A 19,936-nucleotide genomic window follows, 5' to 3' on the forward strand; every position below is an offset into this window, starting at 1 on the left:
AGTGCCGTTCCACTGATTAGACACTCCAGTGTGTGTGTGTGTGTGTGTGTGTGTGTGTGTGTGTGAGAGAGAGAGAGAGAGAGACTGTGAGTGTGTATGTGTGTGAGAGAGAGAGACTGTGAGTGTGTATGTGTGTGTGTGTGTGTGTGTGTGTGTGTGTGTGTGTGTGTGTGTGTGTGTGTTAAATTCAGTCTTATGAGGCAGACTCGAGGTTCAAGACCTCCCAAACATCCATCCACCCACTGTCCTCCGACGATAAGAAATAAAGCCATATCCACCGAAAGAGCCACAAATTGAACTCGCCTAATCAGTAAATGCACACAGGAAGAGCAGGTAAAAATGCATGCAAAACCACTTCTAAAGTGTGCATATATACTGCATTGTGAGAACCAAAACGGCTAAAACCACAAATTATATTTTAACTAATTATTTAAAAAGATCAAAAAACAGCTCTTTTTTTTTTTTTTTTTAAGAAAAGAGCAAGAGTAAAGAGTCTTTGCATCTAAAAATTCAAGATGCAACACTGTTGTTGTTTTTTACTTGACAGAGACTGCATTTAAAAGCTGCCTTCAGAGTTTCATTCCAAGGTAAGCATCAAAGCACGTCCGAATCCAAATTCTGCTTCACAAGATTTTCTGGAGGTAACTTAATTTTGAAGGCAGAATAGATATATTGCTTACTGCCTTTTTCATATATCCCACAATCCTCTGCATTTTATTTCTGATAACTTTGGCACAGTTTTGAGTGTAAATGTCTGTTTTTGACTAACATTTTAATGGCAATTCTAGCAGGGCGTTAGTATTGCAGTAAGCAAAAATTCTGTTAGTTATCACCAAAGCTTTCTACTTTGTTGCAAGCCTGCTCAAGCTTTTGGTTTCTCTGCTGCTTATGTTTAAAGGACATTTCATCTTGTTTTATTCTTGAACAGCTAAATTAAACCTAAGGTCTATTTAAGAGACTATATTTTAATGAAATTACATTATCAATGCTGCAAAAGCTGAACTATGCCATATGCCATTTTAGTTAATAAATGCCAATGCATTTTATTTATGTATTATATGGGTGGCACAGTAGGTAGTGCTGTCGCCTCATAGCAAGAAGGTTGCTGGTTTAAGCCTCAGGTGGGTCAGTTGCCATTTCTGTGTGGAGTTTGCACAGTCCAAAGACATGTGGTACAGGTGAATTGGGTAGGCTAAATTGTCCAAAGTGTATAAGTGTGAATGAGTGTGTGTGAATGTGCTGGATAAGTTGGTGGTTCATTCCGCTGTGGTGACCCCGGATTAATAAAGGAACTAAGCTGACAAGAAAATTAATAAATGAATGTATTATATGCATGCATTACTTATTATATAATCCTCATTATCGTGCACTAGAGATTACATTATTTTTTGTGTTGCATGAAATGATCTAATATCAATATATTATATAGTAGTCATTTTATTTGCAAGGAAAATGCAGTATAACATTTCTACAATTTCCAGCTGCCAAAGCTCCACAGCTAAAGGCTAATTTTCCTAGTTTCTCTGCTTAGGCTTGTCATACAATAGTAAAGCAGATTAATATCTTAATAATATCTTTTGAATAGTAAGGTCTGATGTTTACTAAAGTTTTGCAAGATCTGCTAAAATACATTTGATTTTAGAATTTTTGTATTCTCCTGGGTGCACAAACTGTGGCATTATATCAAAATATATATATTGAAAATATATATGAAGATATTTATTGATTATCGGTAACAATATTGAAATGAGATATTGAGAAGGACTTACTATTGGCTATCAATCGGTTAAAGATTTTCATATTGTACATTTCTAGTTTTAATGTACAGTAAAATAATGCTACGTAGAAATATGATGGCAACAACTTTGTTCCTTTTCACACTACTGATATTTACATATTATCAACAAATCAAGCATTAACACCAAATAAACATCACAAAAAAAACAAAAAAATGATTTTGTTTAAGATTTGTAATGGAATACTTTTGTCTCTCTATATGGACAACTGGTATGCTCAGCTTGCTCAGTTTACTTTGTATGGTGTTATAGCCATTATGCAGAGCACTTACAGTAGGTGAGAGTCTGATGAAGCACAGTTCATAAAAAAAGGTAAAAGCAAAATAAGATCTAAGTAAAGCTATGTGGTCATGCAATTTCAACTACCCAATTGGTTAGATAAAGGGAAGGGTTTACGTTAGTACAAGCACCTCCCTGTGGACGTGTGAAAGAAGGAAATGTATCTGAAACCTAAAACTAAATGTACCCTATATAGCGAATTTTAGATTTGCAAAACAAAGGGAACACCCTTTAGTGGATTTGTCATCTGAAAGATGCAATGAAAGGTACAGAAAGAAACATTTTATACATTTCACAAAAATATAGGCTGAGGCATGTATTTTCTAGAGCCTGAGTTGGAACAAATTTCTTGACTGTTCATATATTGTGTATGTGCTGATGGACCCTGACTCATAGGCCAGTCCGACGTCATCTCAAACACTCACAATTCAATATACTGTCTAAGAATTAAAGCTGTCACTCAGCTTGTTAGCAGCAGTGATGTAATGCTCCGCCACAGGTTATTTGAGCAAAGAACTGAGCCATTGCTGAAGATGATCTCATGCTTTAAGCTTGTAGATTATTCAGTTCCCATGCAACGCAATGGAAGAATGTGCCATATGCCAAATATCTGCATTTTGTACTGTATGTGTGTTTGTTGAGCAGGTTTGTTCGGGAGCTCCAGTGGCAGCGCTGAAGGTCAAGGACACTCTCACTGTCTGATGTGTGCCCTCAATTACCCACAAGCCATCTGTGCACTCGCTCCCCCTCTTTCTCTCTCTCTCTCTCACCTTCAAAGTAAAAGTGGTAAGATCTAGTGTCATTTGATGAGGATTGATTTATACTGGAAAAAACAATTGGTGTTCTTGATTCCTGAATGAATGGGTTTAAATGAATTAAAAAGATAGCACAACTAATGGCCAATTCCCAGTGGAATGATTTGTAGTGCGAGTTCTATTATTGAATTGCACAACCAGAGTTTTGATTTTTATACAAATGTAAGAGTTGGCTCTTTTTAGTGAATCCATATCATAAAGTACAACCAATGTAGTCTGGATATACAGCACACCTAATGCACCTAATGATTCTCTGACAAATGACTCCAATTATTCAGTAATTTTAAGTAAATCAAAACATACTGCATAACCAGTGCAGTCTACAGTAGGTTACAGGTTAATTGCTTCATAGAGTCAGTAGTCTGAAGTGAATAAGCATCCCTTAAACCACTGCAGTCTGATTCTCAAACCAGTGACTTAAATGAGTTAAACCATGCAGAAACATCCTTTCCTTCCTCATGAAGCTAATAAGGAAGCAAATGAAACAGCAATTCATCGACTAGACTCTAGGGGCTTCAGAAACAAGCAAATCCTCATAGATTGCCCATAAATGGTCAACTTTAAATCAAAAAAGATGTTTATAGCCTGGTACCAAAAAAAAGGATGTTGGTGTATATAGCCAATAAAACCCCTAATGACAATTGTGAGGAGGGTGATTTATTTTTGCGCTAGTAGCTTTATTTGCGCTCTTCAGAAACCTATGGATGATGTCACGAACACACCGTTCATATTTTTTATGGTCTATGGTTCATCAAAGGAGTCTGATTTTCGAACAAATAATGGAATAGCCCCTTTTTACCATTATATAATGTAGATATAGCAAACATCTGCCTGGATCTTTTTAGAAGAAGAATCGTTTAGAGAAATAAGCATAAGAAGCATTCAATTCCTAAACTATAAAATCCAACAGTCAATTGTGTAGTTTCAAAATTTACTGAAAGTTAATTCTACTCATTTGAAAAGAGTTTTAAACTCAGTGTTAAAGGTAATGAGCAATTAAGTTCACAGTACTCATAGATTCGTTTTTCAATTCAAATGGCTTAGCAATCGGTTTCCTCAAACGTTTTGAGTTGCCTTAACATATTGGGTTTTACAGTACTCTGTTGGTTTGAGTTCTCTTCATTTATCGGGTTTTACTGAGCTCAAATTGCTTCATTTACTAAAATGGATTAAATTAACAGCACACATTAGGATTAGTTTTTGAACTCGAATGGTTTGAGTTACCTTAACTTTTTGAGTTTTACAGTGTAATGATTCATTACTTTTCCTTCAGCTTAGTCCCTTTATTCATAAGGGGCCGCCACAGTAGAATGAACCGCCAACTTTTACAGCATATGTTTTACACAGTGGGTGAAATTTCAGGAGTTTTCCGGGAGAAATAATAAAATGGGAGGGTGGCAGGAGATGGGTCTAAAATATGGGAGACTCCCGGAAGTGTTGGCAGGTATGTATACCACATGTCTTTGGACTTGTGGGGGAAACCGGAGCACCCGGAGGAAACCCACGCCAACACAAGGAGAACAAGCAAACTCTACACAGAAATGCCAATTGACCCAGTTGGGACTCGAACCAGTCACTTTCTTGCTGTGAGGTGACAGAACCACCGTGTCGCCCCCAATTCTTAATGATTCCCATCCATAAATTTCAGAAATGTAAATATTTTATTGTCGTACTCTTCATTTATTTGACTTTATATTAAAACATCAGATTTGTACAAGAGACCCCATGGCACATACAATCAGTCTTTTTTTGATCGGTGGTAAAGTCACAGCACCCGCTCAACTCATCTGATCACCTCTCAGGTGAATATCACACAAACGCAAGCACTACAAGAACAAGTAATGCCCTGACGATAGCCACTGCATTCATCAATGCACACTCCTTTCTGCTGTCCTCTTAAATTAAATATGCTGAAAACTTCCTCCTACAGCATATCATTCTTTTTCTCCTGCAAGTCTTCTGCCCTCCGGATGAGTGCTTTGTTCTTTCTTTCTCTTCCTCTCTTCCTGTTGCTCTTATCTGAGGTGATGTGACGGTTCAAGTCACACAGAAGCTGCTGTAAAAATGAGAGAGCTTTTAAAACTTAAAGGGCCCACATTCTTCTGAAGCATGTTATCTCCCCCCTGAGGTCCACTTCTAATGCTAGTCAAGGTTTCTTGAAGCAAAAAAGTAGTAATTTAGTTTTGCAAGACTTTTTTTTATAGTCATTATAGAGACATTTATAAAGCAGAGCACACACCACTTTTACAAAAATGAAAAAGAAAAATCTGTATTGGGAATCATTTTCTCATGCAAAATTGTTCAAATTAGACTTTGACGGTGGTAGAAGTGTTTTTTTCAATGCAAGCCTATTTTTAGTTGTTCATAATGTGTAGCTATTTTCCATCCACCTATTTGAAAGCACATTTTGGATAATCGCATAAATAAATGCTCAAAGGAAGTGCCAAGATTAGCATGTTTTTTTATTAGCACAAAAATTACTGACAAATGTAAGGAGACCCGGAAGGAATGCGATGGTAAAAAATGGGTGGAATAAAAAAAAAACTAAGTGAAATTAAAAAAAATGGGTGGGAGAAAAACAAAACAGTGATAGGAAATTGTATATATATTTAAAGTTTTTGCCTTCCCTTGCAAAGATGTTTTGCATTTCCTCGCAAAGATACGCGCCAAGATACGCACTCTGTATGATAAACTGATACCAGATCAGCTTCCGTATACGGCGTTTAAAGAGGAGCTAAAGTGTATGAATGAAGGACACTTTGGGATTTAAGTGTGTGTTTAAAACGACAAATACTCTTAATAATATGTAAACATGTCCATCCTGCATGTTTCATTTTAAACCCAACTAATTTTCTCTTCAATGAGCACAAACAGTTTCTAAAATAACGGAATGCTTTCACAGATCTGTGCATTCTTACTGTGACACCTCTGTTATCAATAAAAACAAAACGATAGATTCATTTGCTGTTCTTCACTTGTTTGATAACAGAGGTGTCACTTCAAATGGCATGTACAGAAGCTGATCTGGGATCAGTTTATCATACGAAGCGTGTCCGTTAGTCAGCACTACATGCATTTGCTGAATCAGAGGTTGCATATGAAGAGCGATGATCGATGCACAGCTTTAATGGACAGAAAGTAAATGCAGACATTTTTATATTAATTTCAACGTGCTTTTTAAGTTTAATAAAACACAAGAAATATGGAAAAATACTTAATGATAGAATGACAGTGGGGTAGAATGGTAAAATAAGGGAGAATCCCAGCAAAACAGGAGGGTTGACATGTATGAAGTGAACAGGAAGTATTTGATAACGCAAAACATCTTTGCGAGGGAAGGCAAAACATCTTTGCGAGGGAAGGCAAAAACTTTTAAAATATATATATTTTCCTAACACTGTTTTTTTTTTTTTTCTCCCACTCAGTTTTTTTTTTCTTCCACCCATTTTTTCCCCACCATCACTTCCCTTCCAGGTCTTCGTTCAAATGAGTAGCATAAACGTAAGCATAAGAAAAAAAACGTGCATAATCTGCACCGCAATCACTTATGCTGATCACATTGTAAAACATCTGGAAAGTCGTTTTGTGGATTCAGATGCCATCAAATGTGAACAAGCTCAAAATGTTTTACACATTCACACCTGTACTCGAGGTTTTCGCTTGTGAATGGGTCGATAAAAATGGATTTTAATACATGTGTGTATGAGGGTATAAAAAGGGCTTAAATCAGAGTTTCTCAACCACACTCCTGGAGGACCAGCAGCTCTGCACATTTTCCATGTCTCTTTAAGCAAACACACTTGATTCAGATCATCAGCTCATTGGCAGAGATTGAAAGACCTGTAATGGGTGGGACAGACAAAGGAAAGTTTTAGATCATGAAAGGTTGGTGGCCCTCCAGGAACGTGGTTGAGAAACACTGGCTTAAATGACCTCCTTGATTATTGGCTAGGTTTTATAGATTTTAATCGAGTAATTTCGTTTTTTTAAAAGATATTTGAAAAGGGAGGAGCTTTGCCTCTTAAAAATAGAAAAATAGACTCGCTTTTAAGCAACTTACTGAGCAAGAAATTACATGTGTTTGCCAATATATATTTCCCTTAAAGTTATAATTCTCTTATATTACACACACCTTCTTCTCCCATGCACACTAATAAACATGAACAACACCTGTGTTGGCTCCAGAACAGCCGGCACCAACACACTAAAGTCATGTTAATATTTGAGTTTTGCAGTTGGCTTGCGCTGAATTCATGTTTTACCAATGCAGCCTGAATATTATGCAACAATAATGAGCTCCATTTAAAGCTCATTAGCATCTGCTCTGCCAGAGCGCTACACTTTGATCAAATGAAAACACCAGCGCCAGTTTTGTCATAACAGAGGAGGAAACTCCCTATTGAGTCATTCCAGCGCAAACCTACAAGTCAAAATACGTGAACAGCTCAGCAACGTCAAATGATGCTTTTAAGCTGCTCAAGAAATCAGAACTGTTTCGTAGCTTGACGTCAGCATTGTGGTTAATGTAAGTTGCTGCTTCTGCAGCACAAATAAATGCATTTGTCTCTCTTTCTTAGGGAAATGGGCTAAACATTGATGACTCATCTCTGTACAGTACCGGATATATATGTATATATATATATATATATATATATATATATATATATATATATATATATATATATATATATATATATATATGTGTGTGTGTGTGTGTGTGTGTGTGTGTGTGTGTGTGTGTGTGTGCGTGCCCAATTAAATGCTCTTTATATTAAGAATAAACCTCCTTAGTGAAAGGGATCGTTCACCCAAAAATTATATTAATTCACACTTCAAGTTATCATAACGTATTTGGGGTTCTTTCATCTGTGGAACACAAAATAAGATGATTCGACTGATTTGACCATTGACTTAGCAAAAAATATTATGGAAGTCAATAAGTAGCATCATCCAGCATTATTCAAAATATCTGCTTTTGTGTTCAATGGAAGAAAAAAAAGAATTGTGTAAAAGGTAAGTTAATTTTCATTTTTGGAGAACTATCCCTTTAAATTTGAGGAATGGTGCTTGCCAAAACTTACTGTTTGCCAATGCTATATCTCATGGGTGGTTACAGGGTTTATTTTGAGGTGGTTAATATGCTCAGGGTTACTTTAAGTCAGCTGTTATATGGTTGCTATTGTGTTTACGTCTCTATAATGTTCTTGACATCCATTAACTTAAAGTAGCGGTGACATTTAGCCAATAATTATACCTTTAAGAAAAAATTGTCAGGGAATGCAAAACATCCAAAGCACAATTACCTTAGATATCTGATGGTTAATGTTAGTGAATTTCCACAATCGAAATCTAGTCACTTAATTTAATTAGAAATGCATGCAATCAGGTATTTTTGCATAAGCACAAAACATTACAACAGATTCAAGTGCAGGATTTGGATTACATTAAAAATGTCTTCTGTGAGGGCTGTTTTATAGAGCTTCAGTCTGTATTCTTTAGCCTGGAAAATTCTGTACAGTTATGTTGGCTGCATATTTAACTCGTCCATGCGTGACTTATTAACAACATAGTTTTTTTTAATGTTTTTCTCCTAAATTTAATCAAGTGTAAAAACCATGTAAATCATTTTTCAATGAAGCGAATGTTGAGGTAGTTCCATACCTGTCCAGTACAGGTACATGCATCAGTGGTGTAAAAAACTACTGATTAAACTTAAATGTTACTGATTGATTGATTGAGAAAAAAATGATAAAAATGGCCAAATTTTATATATATATATATATATATATATATATATATATATATATATATATATATATATATATATATATATATATATATATGTATATATATATAAATATATTTATATATATATATACATATATATATATATATATATATATATATATATATATACATTCAGTATGATGACCGAAATAATTAGCAAAAAGCCATGTTGCTGGAAACTCATTTTATAATTAAAATTGAACAAATTTTATTTAAAACAAACCACAAATATACACAGAAGCATGCACAATGTGCCACCGCTTACTGAAATGCAGTCATGCACACATACAGGATCCCTGTCCTACTCTAATAGCACTTTTATCAACACTTTATTAAAAGAAAATCAGGAAGCACTATACTAAAGCAGTATTATATATAACGTGTCAAACCTCAGGATGATTTAATACTGGTATTTAACAAACTGCAAATAATATTAAAATAAAATAAAATAAAATAAACAAAAAATACAAAATAAGACAGCATCTTTATATAGTTTTCAGTCACAGAAAAAAAAGATAAATTAAGCTAAAAAATTAATTTTGTTATAAGGCCAGTCTGGTTTTTTGAGAATAAAAGGATTTAAAACTTGCTGGCACTTGTTGCACACATTCTTCCCACTGCCATTTTGATTTAGCGATTCAGTATCTCAAAGCAGTGGACATAAACAAGGGAAATACAGACAAATATTAAATGTAAAATTTTACTTTAGACAACTCAACAGGAGTTCAGCACATGGTGTTTGGATTATGGAGCTAATTTAATAGGTTCAAATTTAATTTAAATTGTCTGTTCACTGAAGTTTATGCCATGTCTTTAGATTATCCATTGATTCTGATGTTTTCATTATTCAACAGCTACAAAAAAGTGAAAGAGAAAGTGATTCAAAACATCTGTGTCATTATTGTTATATGGCACACTGTAGTTTTTACATTTATAGTTTTTGTCTTGTTGCCTGACTGTGCACGGTTTCTCCCATTTTTTTTTATTCTTCTCTATTTCTGCCAAAAATGGATTTCTTGCCATTGTCACCAATGCCTTGATCAACTGGGGTCAGGGGAGCTGTCCTGCAATCCAACTGTCTCAAAGTCCAAAAACAGCATTTCTGTGGAACTTCTTGATGTACTGCACTTATTTCACACAAACAAAAATAGACACATCTGTTTTTTTTTCTGTTTATCTTTGTAAACCTGCTTTTGTCTATACCTCCACTAATTTCATTTAAGTACATCTCATACAAATGTACTGTATGACCACTGTTTAGTCATATCACAAAATCAAGTGAATTCATTACAAAACCACCATTTTCACTACAGTCTCTGGATTTGGATCCCACAATTGATGAAAGATCAATGACTATCTGACTATTTAAGATTATTAAGGCATGGATACAAACATTATTTAACATTGGGAATGTACATATCGTGTTTGCGTTGGCATCTGACAGAGCCTTTGGTGTGTGATGTTGAACTTAGCATGTGAACAGAAATAAATGTGACTTGACTTGACAAGTCATTGTTACAATGCTTAGTGTGAAAAGCGTTTAGGCAATGTCCTACTAAAAGCTGTTGATTCTATAAGAAAACGGTGTCTGTCATTCTGCCAAAACATTTCATGGCTACTTGTCTCACAAAAGAGACTGAGCAGGTCTGCCAGTAGCTGTGGACATACTTGTGGTCCCTTGTGCTTGATGACTCTCTCTCTCTCTCTCTGTTTGTCATGACCTAGTTAACAGGAGCTGCAGTTGTCAGTCATAAAGCTGTGTCATTCCTCTTTAAATGCTGTCGGCTCTCTGTTCTGACCATCTCACATACACACAGCAGTGCCCATCTTCTAGAACATGCTTTTCATATTTTCCTCCTGGGAAACATATATTTAATTTCAATATATATATATATATATTTCAGGGTATGTACACGTCATGTATGTCATGACATGTATTGTGCAGTGCACTGTAGTGTACATGAAATTATGTGCATTTATATTTATTCATTTATTTGTCCGATGAGTTGATAATGACCACAACTGACTCTGTACCTGAAGATGTTTTTATCGTCCATATAACTGAAATCTGCTTTATGCTTTGGTTGATTTTCCCATGAATATTTTCAGGTTTCAATGTCACTCGAAATGCATTTAAAATTAAATCACAGAAAATATACACTACCAGACAAAGTTTGGGGACAGTAGGATTTTTAAATGTTTTAAAATAAGCTTCTCCTGCTCACCAATGCTGCATTTATTTCATTAAAAATACAATACAAACAGTAAAATTGTGAAATGTTATTGCACTGTAAAATAACTGTTCAAAAATAGTTTATAATTTAATTGAATAATTTATTCCAGTGATTTAATGATGAATTTTATTTAATGAATATTATTTTAATTAATGATAATAGTCCTAAAAGCAACAATGACTGGAGTATTAATTTCACTTGAAACTACATACAATAAGAAAGCAGCTATTTATAATTTTAGTAAGTATTAAAAAAAGAAAACACATTTAATAAATGCCCCCTTGATGAACAAAATAATTTTCCTTAAAAAAATCAATAAATAAATAAATAAATAAAACTTATATATAAAAAAAAACTGACCTCAAACTTTTGACTGGTAGTGCACATATTTTGCTCTTTTAGTTTAGTGGCAGCAGCAAAAACATTGCCACATATATATGTAAAATCTGGAAAAATGTTTTTACTTCTCAAATAAAAAGGGACTGTTTTAATGTTTAATTTACTATAATTTTGGTAAATTAACTCACCAAAGGGCAAGTATATGAAGTTTGTGGTCAAACATACTTACACTCTATCAATATTTAAGAAGATTACTAATAAAAAGTCTGAAGTAACGGCAACTTAATAAATTTTTTTTTTGAGATACAATGCTGCCAATAACTGATTGTGATATACTACAAACAGTGTAATATTGTGAACTGTTTATTGAGATTTGAAACAAATGTTTTCTACTCGGACATATTTTAAAATGTAAGTAATTCCTGTTTTGCTAAACTAATTTTCAGCACTCTTCAGTGTCAGATGATCTTTAAGAAATCATGCTGATATGGTCCTTAATAAACTTTTTTTATTGCTATAAATTTTGAAACCCATTGTGCTACAGACTCCAAGTAAAAAAATAAAAAGCCTGTTTTAGCAAAATAAATGTTTTGCAACATTATGAAAGCATTTGCAGTCACTTAAATAAATTAAATGCACCCATACTGATAAAAAAACTTGGAAATTCAAACAGTAATAAAAGTAAATATATAGAAATGCAAAGAAAATCTGAACAATCTTTAAATACTTTTTGACTAGATAAGCAATGGACAAACTACAAATATACAGACCACACTGACCTCATCAAAACCTTCAAAGCAAAAACATGCCAACTGTATACAGCATGTAAGAAACAGACCAGCAATAACTGTCCAAATAAAAACATCCAGAGACAATCAATGGTTAATTTCCAGAATTAGAAACAGCTCTGAGCTCATGGCTGTGGGTGTGACCCTCGAGATGTCTCTGTTAACGTCATTACAGCCCACCGTTTCTACTGTAAATGATCTGCCTCATGCACGCGCATCCTTCACTTCATTCCTCCCAATCCAATGGCTTTTAATTAAATCTTCAGGTGAAATTATTACCATTAATGATGCATCTCATAACACCCACCACAGGAGACTGTTGAGGAGTGCAGGAGCTGATGATGACTGATTTTTTGCATTGCTATTCCAGCTTGCTGAGGACTAAGTTGCAGTAAATTCTTAGAAAGTGACTTTGTGTTTCATTTTTCCCCCGTTTTTTCTTCTGCATATCTTCTATGAAATGTCATTTTGATTTTGGAAAACGGATACTGCAAATACGGGTCAGTGGATAAGATGATAGTTTTTAGATACCAGCACTGAAGTGTTCTTCAGATCAAGGCTTTTCAATCTTTCAAGAGACTTTTCCATTAAATGGTACGGTACAACACAGCTCACTATTGAAGGATTTTCAACTGCGTTTCATACTTAGTAACTGGTATCATACCATGCAGTTAAAAAGTTGTTTTAGATGCCAGAGACCCCTAAAAAGGATTATCTTTAGGCTAGGAAGCCCAATCTTAAAGTAGAGACCCAATTCATACTGTGAAAAATGTTTAAATCTAAATGAATGGTGGAATGCTGAAATCTTAAAAACTTTTTGCTGAACTTAAAATTTAATTAAAGGTACAGTATTTAAGTTTGACAACCAGTGGTTAAACTAGGTATTGCATTCCTGAATCAAAACAAACGCAAGCGCCGGTTGCCAGAATGCAGACAGGAGCGAGTCTGACTATCAAGCCTACAATGTAACCTGCTCATCTAATGTTTATGTTCGTAATCCTCATACCTTTTGCTTATTAATGGCATTATGTGGAATCTACGTCATTTCAGAGGCTGCTACTGTCCACAGGAGGGTGCATTTCGGTAAAGGGCGCATGCTTTTAGAGCCTTTCTGACTGACTGAAATGAAAAATAAAAATAAAATGCACAGTTTTCCAACAAGGCAACCCCAGTGCTAATATATATATATATATATATATATATATATATATATATATATATATATATATATATATAAAATTAGTTAAAGTGGCCTGGGCGGGTTAAAAGAACCAAAACAAAGACAGATTTTCAAAGCAGAATATCTGACTTTAGCATTGTTTTTTTACATAAACAAGAATGTTCACTTGGCATGCTTCTTTAACATCTGCGAACATATTACGGTATTTTTATGCTTTAGAAGAGTCAAAAACTTACATACAGCACCATTTACAGATTTCAAATCAGTAAAAAAATTCTGATTTGTCCTGTTCCATTACTGATGTCGCTTAATCATTATTTATCTTTAAATCACAATATTTCCAGTTTGCTACGGAGCATTGGCGTGACACCAGTGTACTTTATGGCTGTTTCCAGCAAGTTTTGAATCATGTTACAGGCACAGCAGACCTATTAAGTTGTTATTTGTTTCCAGACATGGGTATTAAAAATGTTTCGTCCTTACTTTCATTGATGAAATAAATACTTCATGATATAATACTTAAAAAGCAGTATCCAAAAGATGGGCTCTTTAAGCAAAAAAATAAAAATAGCTATTTCATAAAGTACTTTTCCACAGGCTGCCTACAAAACCCTTCTCCCAGACTGCACCTTGGCCTTATCTCTGACACTGAGTGCGCCAGATTTACAACAGACGTGCTTGAGGATATGTGCCGTCGATAAAGCATCTCCATCTTGAGTATCTTCATTATTGTGATGTATTTGTGAGGAAACACTCAAGAGAGAACGATCCGTAAGATTATTCATTATGTGGGAAAAGTTCTAGAAGTTAATTTCCATTTTCAGTGGGACGTTGCTGCATATTTATTTCATCAAAAGGAATCCCCCTGCTGTATCCCCACCCTGCTTGAAGAGACTAAGAGAGCTGAATACAAAAACGCTTCATCTGCCTCTCTTCCGGAACACATCTGTGAACACAGCTGCAGGCACATTCACAAAACCACTGGCTGCTTTCAGATTCCCATACTTAGCATGTGCTGAGTATGACTTAGGAGCATTTAGCATGAAGCCTTTTGTGAATACAGAATATACGTATATAAAAGTTGAATGTGCTGCTTTTGGCGTAACAAAAGAAAAAACTGATGGACAACCAACAGTTGTCCCATATGGTGTTGACCTGTCAATGAGAAAATGAAAAGCATGGGGAAGATTGTGAAGTATACAGCCATGGGCATGTTCAGCCAGAAACAGAATATAGGAGGTCTGACAGGCCAATATCAGACATGTTTATTTATATCATCCGCCCGTGTTAAGGCATTGACTTCATATCTGCTTGTCCCGGGGCTTGGTTTTGTCATATCTGTCTCATTCACTGGCAATTTTCTGTTGATACAAAGCAGAGCTCTGTGATATTATTGGATGACAATGAGACAAATAGTTTGAGAGTGAGAATATTTGAGTGTGTGTTGTTGCTTAACCTACATTATTAGGACCAAATGTATCAACCCAATGTAACAAGTTAATAAAACAAACAAAATAAAATATACAGTTTTGAAAGAAATGCCAAGAAAAATCTAACTTTTATGAGCAAAATTTACATTTTACATAAGGATTGGCTAAATACGCATGGATACAATATGGTTAAAATCGCTTGTGACTTTTCCGTGTTTGTTGCATCTATGTTTGAAACACGTGATTGCTGCTTGTGTAATTACACTCTTTACACGGTTTGAGAGTTGGAACAGCTCCTCAGTGAGGGTGAATGCTTTGACATTTTGAAACTGAAATGCTTGCTTACATTTTTAGTTTCCAACTAATAAACAGCTGAATCCTTAAGTGACACTTTTAATTTTCTAAACATATGAGACAAATCAGTATAAGGTAAAAACGTGTGTCTTATACTAGGTTCCAATGAAAGAAAGATTTTGCCACAATTTGTTTAGCCTACGGTGTTGTAATGATTTGTTAACAGCAATCAGTGTCAAGCAACAATCAATTATTTTCTCATATGTAAAGTGTCATAGTGGACAATAATGACGCTGTATCAAGGATGCTTCTGATTATCTTGATAATTTTTTTGGTTATATACTTTGGTTACCTTGCTACCTCCTGAAAGATATTGGCAATATGTAATAACACTACGATAGTATTGATTCTACTAGTTGCAAGGAAAGAAAATTGTGATGAGCTACAGCAAGAATACTCCTGTCTTTTTGCCTTTATGTGGCAAGACAGCTTGGAGGAATATGTGAAAATGAAACATTTCAAGAAATCAGTTTCTATTTTCATGTTGATCAAACTGGTCCTTGAAGACAGCAAACAATGACAGATATCAAATATGTTTCCGTCAAATAAAATAGAACAGAAGCTTGCAAGATCTTCTGGTTTGGTCCACTCCTTTGGAAGCAACATTGATGAGCAATGCTAAATGTAAAAGTTTAAATTATTTTTGACAGTGGTCATGTGCAAAAAAAGTGGGTGTATAATAGTCATGCATGTCCGTCAAGTATGTGTTTACATAAAAAAGCAATAGAAAAGTAAGTCACTATACCATCTCTTGCATACAGAACCAGTCTATGGTCTCTTCTCTATATACAATGCACAATGACAGTGGTCAGTCCTAGTGTTGTAATAATAAAAGATAGATGAACCTTCAGTGCAAGCATTTTCACGTTTATGATTTCAGCTTGGAAGCTTCTTGATTCTTTAAATTATTGCTCAACTGATGTTCTTCTGTTGTTTTAGGAGAGGACTGGGCTTTAAAAACTAATACACACACTTTCATTTTAATAGAGTTTCATTGTTCTATTTATTTTGTATTTTTGTATGTGTTTTGTATGACAAGAAGCTTTCAGTTCTGTAGCTGAACATGACAAAACTCCGTCTGTACAAAAAAAAATAAAATAAAAAATTAAGCACTGGGGATATGTTGCCTATTTCCTTTGTACCAAACTCAAATCAGACAGTGACCCCAAAAGCGAGTCACGCACAGAACTTTGACTTCTGTGTATTTACAAAAGTTAATGTAAGCTGTGTAAACATTAAACTTTGCTTTACACTGGATGCGTTCTCTAAATTAAAATGACTAAAACTTACACACACACACATATATATATATATATATATATATATATATATATATATATATATATATATATATATATATATATATATATATATATATATATATATATATATATAAAAATAAACTAAACAAAAAATAACAAAACCAATAATAAATGGAACAAAAACTTAAGTCAAATGAACTGCAAAATGTTTAAATAACATAGAAATATAAATGGATATTACCATTATTACTATAATAGCTATAACCATTTCCTTTTAGGTAATCAATTACAATAAATCAATATGGAGTGTCTAGATCACTGACACACAATGAAAATAAATAGAGTCCTGCTTAAACCTTTTAACCCGTGCGCTATCTGTGTACCAGCCGCTGAATTACAATCAGTAGAGGTGCTTTTTAAAGGTGACAGGTTGTAATGGTTTGATGGAGTCTGCATTGGGCGACTGGCGCAGAGGAAAAACGTTGGATGTTGGCGCTTGGCATTGGATGTACGAGTCTAACAGCTGTGCCCGCGGTGGGTGGGCAGAAGTCCTGGCGATGAAGAGAGCCAGGCTGTAATTATCACAACACAGGGGCTCAGGGAGACAGAGAGAGGGAGAGAAAGAAAGGAAGAACAAAGCACAGTAGCCATAGACATGAATGCTAAGTATACACCCTGAGTGTTCATCACAACTATCAGGAGTCAAGCCCCTTGCTGTGATCAGGGACAGAGCACGTATGAATTATTCAGGAAAAAAAAAAAATCCATGACAAAGTATTAGGGAGTCAATCGGCATGCTACATGCAATCTCCTATGTGTTTCTTTTTATACTGTGGATGTGGTGGATTTTTATACAGTATAAAATAATACTTAAATGTGTATAGCATTTAAAGTATATAGAATATAAATGTTTAAAAGTATATTTTTCCACTTTCTATATTATGGATAGCAAGTTTTTTCTTTCCCGCTCTTGACTTTTCTGCCCTGCTCTTTTCTTTTTGGTTTTTGATTTGGCTTTTGCTTCTCTCTCTCTGATGCAAGTTGAACTACTTGTAGCTTGTGAAAGGATGAAAATTATCATATGCATTTCTTTTATTGCAAATAATATCTATTTTAGCGAAAAGGCCCACACAGATCCCAAAGCAGAAGTGTAAGTCAGAATTATTAGCCCCCTTTGATTTTTTTTTTTCTTCTTTTTTTTTTAAATATTTCCCAAATGATGTTTAACAGAGCAAGGAACTTTTCACAGTATGTCTGATAATATTTTTCCTTCTGGAGAAAGTCTTATTCATTTTATTTCGGCTAGAATAAAAGCAGATTTAAGTTTTGTTAAACACCATTTTAGGGACAAAATTATTAGCCCCTTTAAGCTATATTTTTTTCGATAGTCGATAGTTAACCTAATTAACCTAGTTATGCCTTTAAATGTCACTTTAAGCTTTTTAGAAGTATCTTGAATAATATCTAGTAAAATATTATTTACAGTCATAATGGTAAAGGTAAAATAAATCCATTATTAAATGAGTTATCAAAACTATTATGTTTAGAAATGTGTTGAAAAATTCTGCTCCTTGTTAAACAGAAATTGGGGGAAAAATAAACAAGCGGTCTAATAATTCAAGGGGGCTAATAATTCTGACTTCAACTGTATATGTATATATATATATATATATATATGGTCACACTTTACAATAAGGCTAATTAGTTAATGTTAATTAATGTATTTACTAACATGAACAAACAATAAACAATGCATTTATCACTGTATTTGTTCATATTAGTTAACGTTAGTTAATGAAAATACAGTAGTTCATTGTTAGTTCATGTTAACTCATGGTGCAATAACTAATGTTAACAGGCATGGACTTGGTTGTTAATAATGCATTAGTAAATGTTCAATTATGATTATATATATATTAGTAAATGTTGCTCCACCTAGAAGTGGCTTAACTGGCAGAATGTGCATAAAAAAATCAACCTCAATTAGTTTGCATCTATAAATACACTTACTATGTTCTGGGCTGAGCTGCTTATTCTGCTTTTCTCAGACATATCAAGGGAAGTGCGCAAAGATTTCTTTCACACACGCACGCGCACTCACCCACACTCACACACACACACACACACACACACACACACACACACACACACACACACACACACACACACACACACACACACACACACACACACACACACACACACACACACACACACACACACACACACACACACACACACACACACACACACACACACACACACACACACACACACACACAAGCACACGCACACACGCGCGCAGTTTAACAGTAAAAACTACTATTTTTACCTCTTCCCTACAGGACAAAACACTAATCAACAATCAAGAATGCATAATTACATAATAATATGGTAGCATGACTTTGCAATCAAAAATGTCCTTACAATACAAGTCGATGGGGCTGTAACAGCCACGAAAATGACAAAAGTCCATTTGCCTGTAGTGTATTGTTTAGTTTTTGAAAACGTTCACAGCATTAAAAAAAAAAGTGTCAAAAGAAGATTTGTTACTAAAAATCCTTCCATTTACTGAAACACAGTGAACACCTCAGACAGAGTGGATAAAAACATCCCCAACAGCACACAAGGGTTAAGCTCTTTATTGGTCAGTTTGAATGTCTTAGTATTCAGGCTTTGGTCTCATGGTCAAGGAAGAGACAAAACTAGATTTTTAAGCAACTTTTAAAAACTAACCTTTGCTCTGGCTCTTTCCTGCTCTAGACTTTTTGCTCTGCTCTTTTCTTTTTGGTTTTTGATTTGGCTCTTGCTTCTCTCTCTCTCTCTCTCTCTCTCTCTCTCTCTCTCTGGTAACTTTTTTACATTTTAGCTGGGTACATTTAATATTATATTTTTATAATTTCATACAGTATTGCATTTAATTATATTGTAACTATAGCAAAATATTGTTTTTAATTATTAATTTCCAAGCATTCTGTGAATCACTTTTGACTTTGACTTCCGTTTTTGGTATAAGATTGCAGAAGAATGCTTTAACTAGAATTGTACAGTTTTTCATTAGGGTGCAGTAGGTGATTTCCTTCAGATACATTTTTGCTGCGCTGGTTGAAAGTCTCTTCACATTCTAGCAATGATTTCACCTAGCCTGCTTCACTAAGGTAAAGTTTACTGAGGTTTTATATTCACATTGGGTCATTTTGAACAATGAAAATCTGTGACACGCTCAATATATTGGTTACCATGCTACTCTAAACATTCAGTCTAGCATGTAAGTATGGCTTAGTAACAAGTGTAATAAGGATAAGGATAATAAGAATAAGGATAATAAGGTTAATTAGGTAAAAGTAATAAGGACAAGTATGACAAGTTTAGCTTGCTGCACATCTGAAAACGTGCTAGACATAATACAGTTTTTCATTTCGGAATTGTAGTATTATAAAGTGCTATAAAGTTTCTAAATGGTGAATGGCATGATCTAGTGGGTCTCTATCATCTTCAAGGTGTGCATTTGTTATTTCAGGAGGCGTAGCTTTGGACGACAGGGAAGAAAATGTATTTCAAATATATTTTGCTAACTGGTTAGCATTTAGGCAGATCACTTCCTGCACCTTTAACCTCCCAGCACTACTGTTCAATGTATGACTATTGGGATACCCATATTAGTATGTTGAA

General features: G+C 34.5%; 1 protein-coding gene and 1 long non-coding RNA gene across 20 annotated transcripts in view; one reads left to right on the forward strand and one right to left on the reverse strand.

The window, feature by feature from the left end:
• Nucleotides 1-19,936, reverse strand: part of ppfia2 (PTPRF interacting protein alpha 2) — a 340,251-nt gene that overhangs the window by 207,690 nt on the left and 112,625 nt on the right. The window lies entirely within an intron of this gene.
• Nucleotides 79-5,421, forward strand: LOC141381633 (uncharacterized). Its single transcript, XR_015483208.1, has 3 exons — nt 79-333; nt 548-587; nt 2,721-5,421. It is a non-coding gene; the product is annotated as an uncharacterized LOC141381633 (long non-coding RNA).

Source organism: Danio rerio, chromosome 4 (genome assembly GCF_052040795.2).
Source record: "Danio rerio strain M-AB ecotype USA chromosome 4, GRCz13ab, whole genome shotgun sequence".
NCBI lineage: Eukaryota > Metazoa > Chordata > Actinopteri > Cypriniformes > Danionidae > Danio > Danio rerio.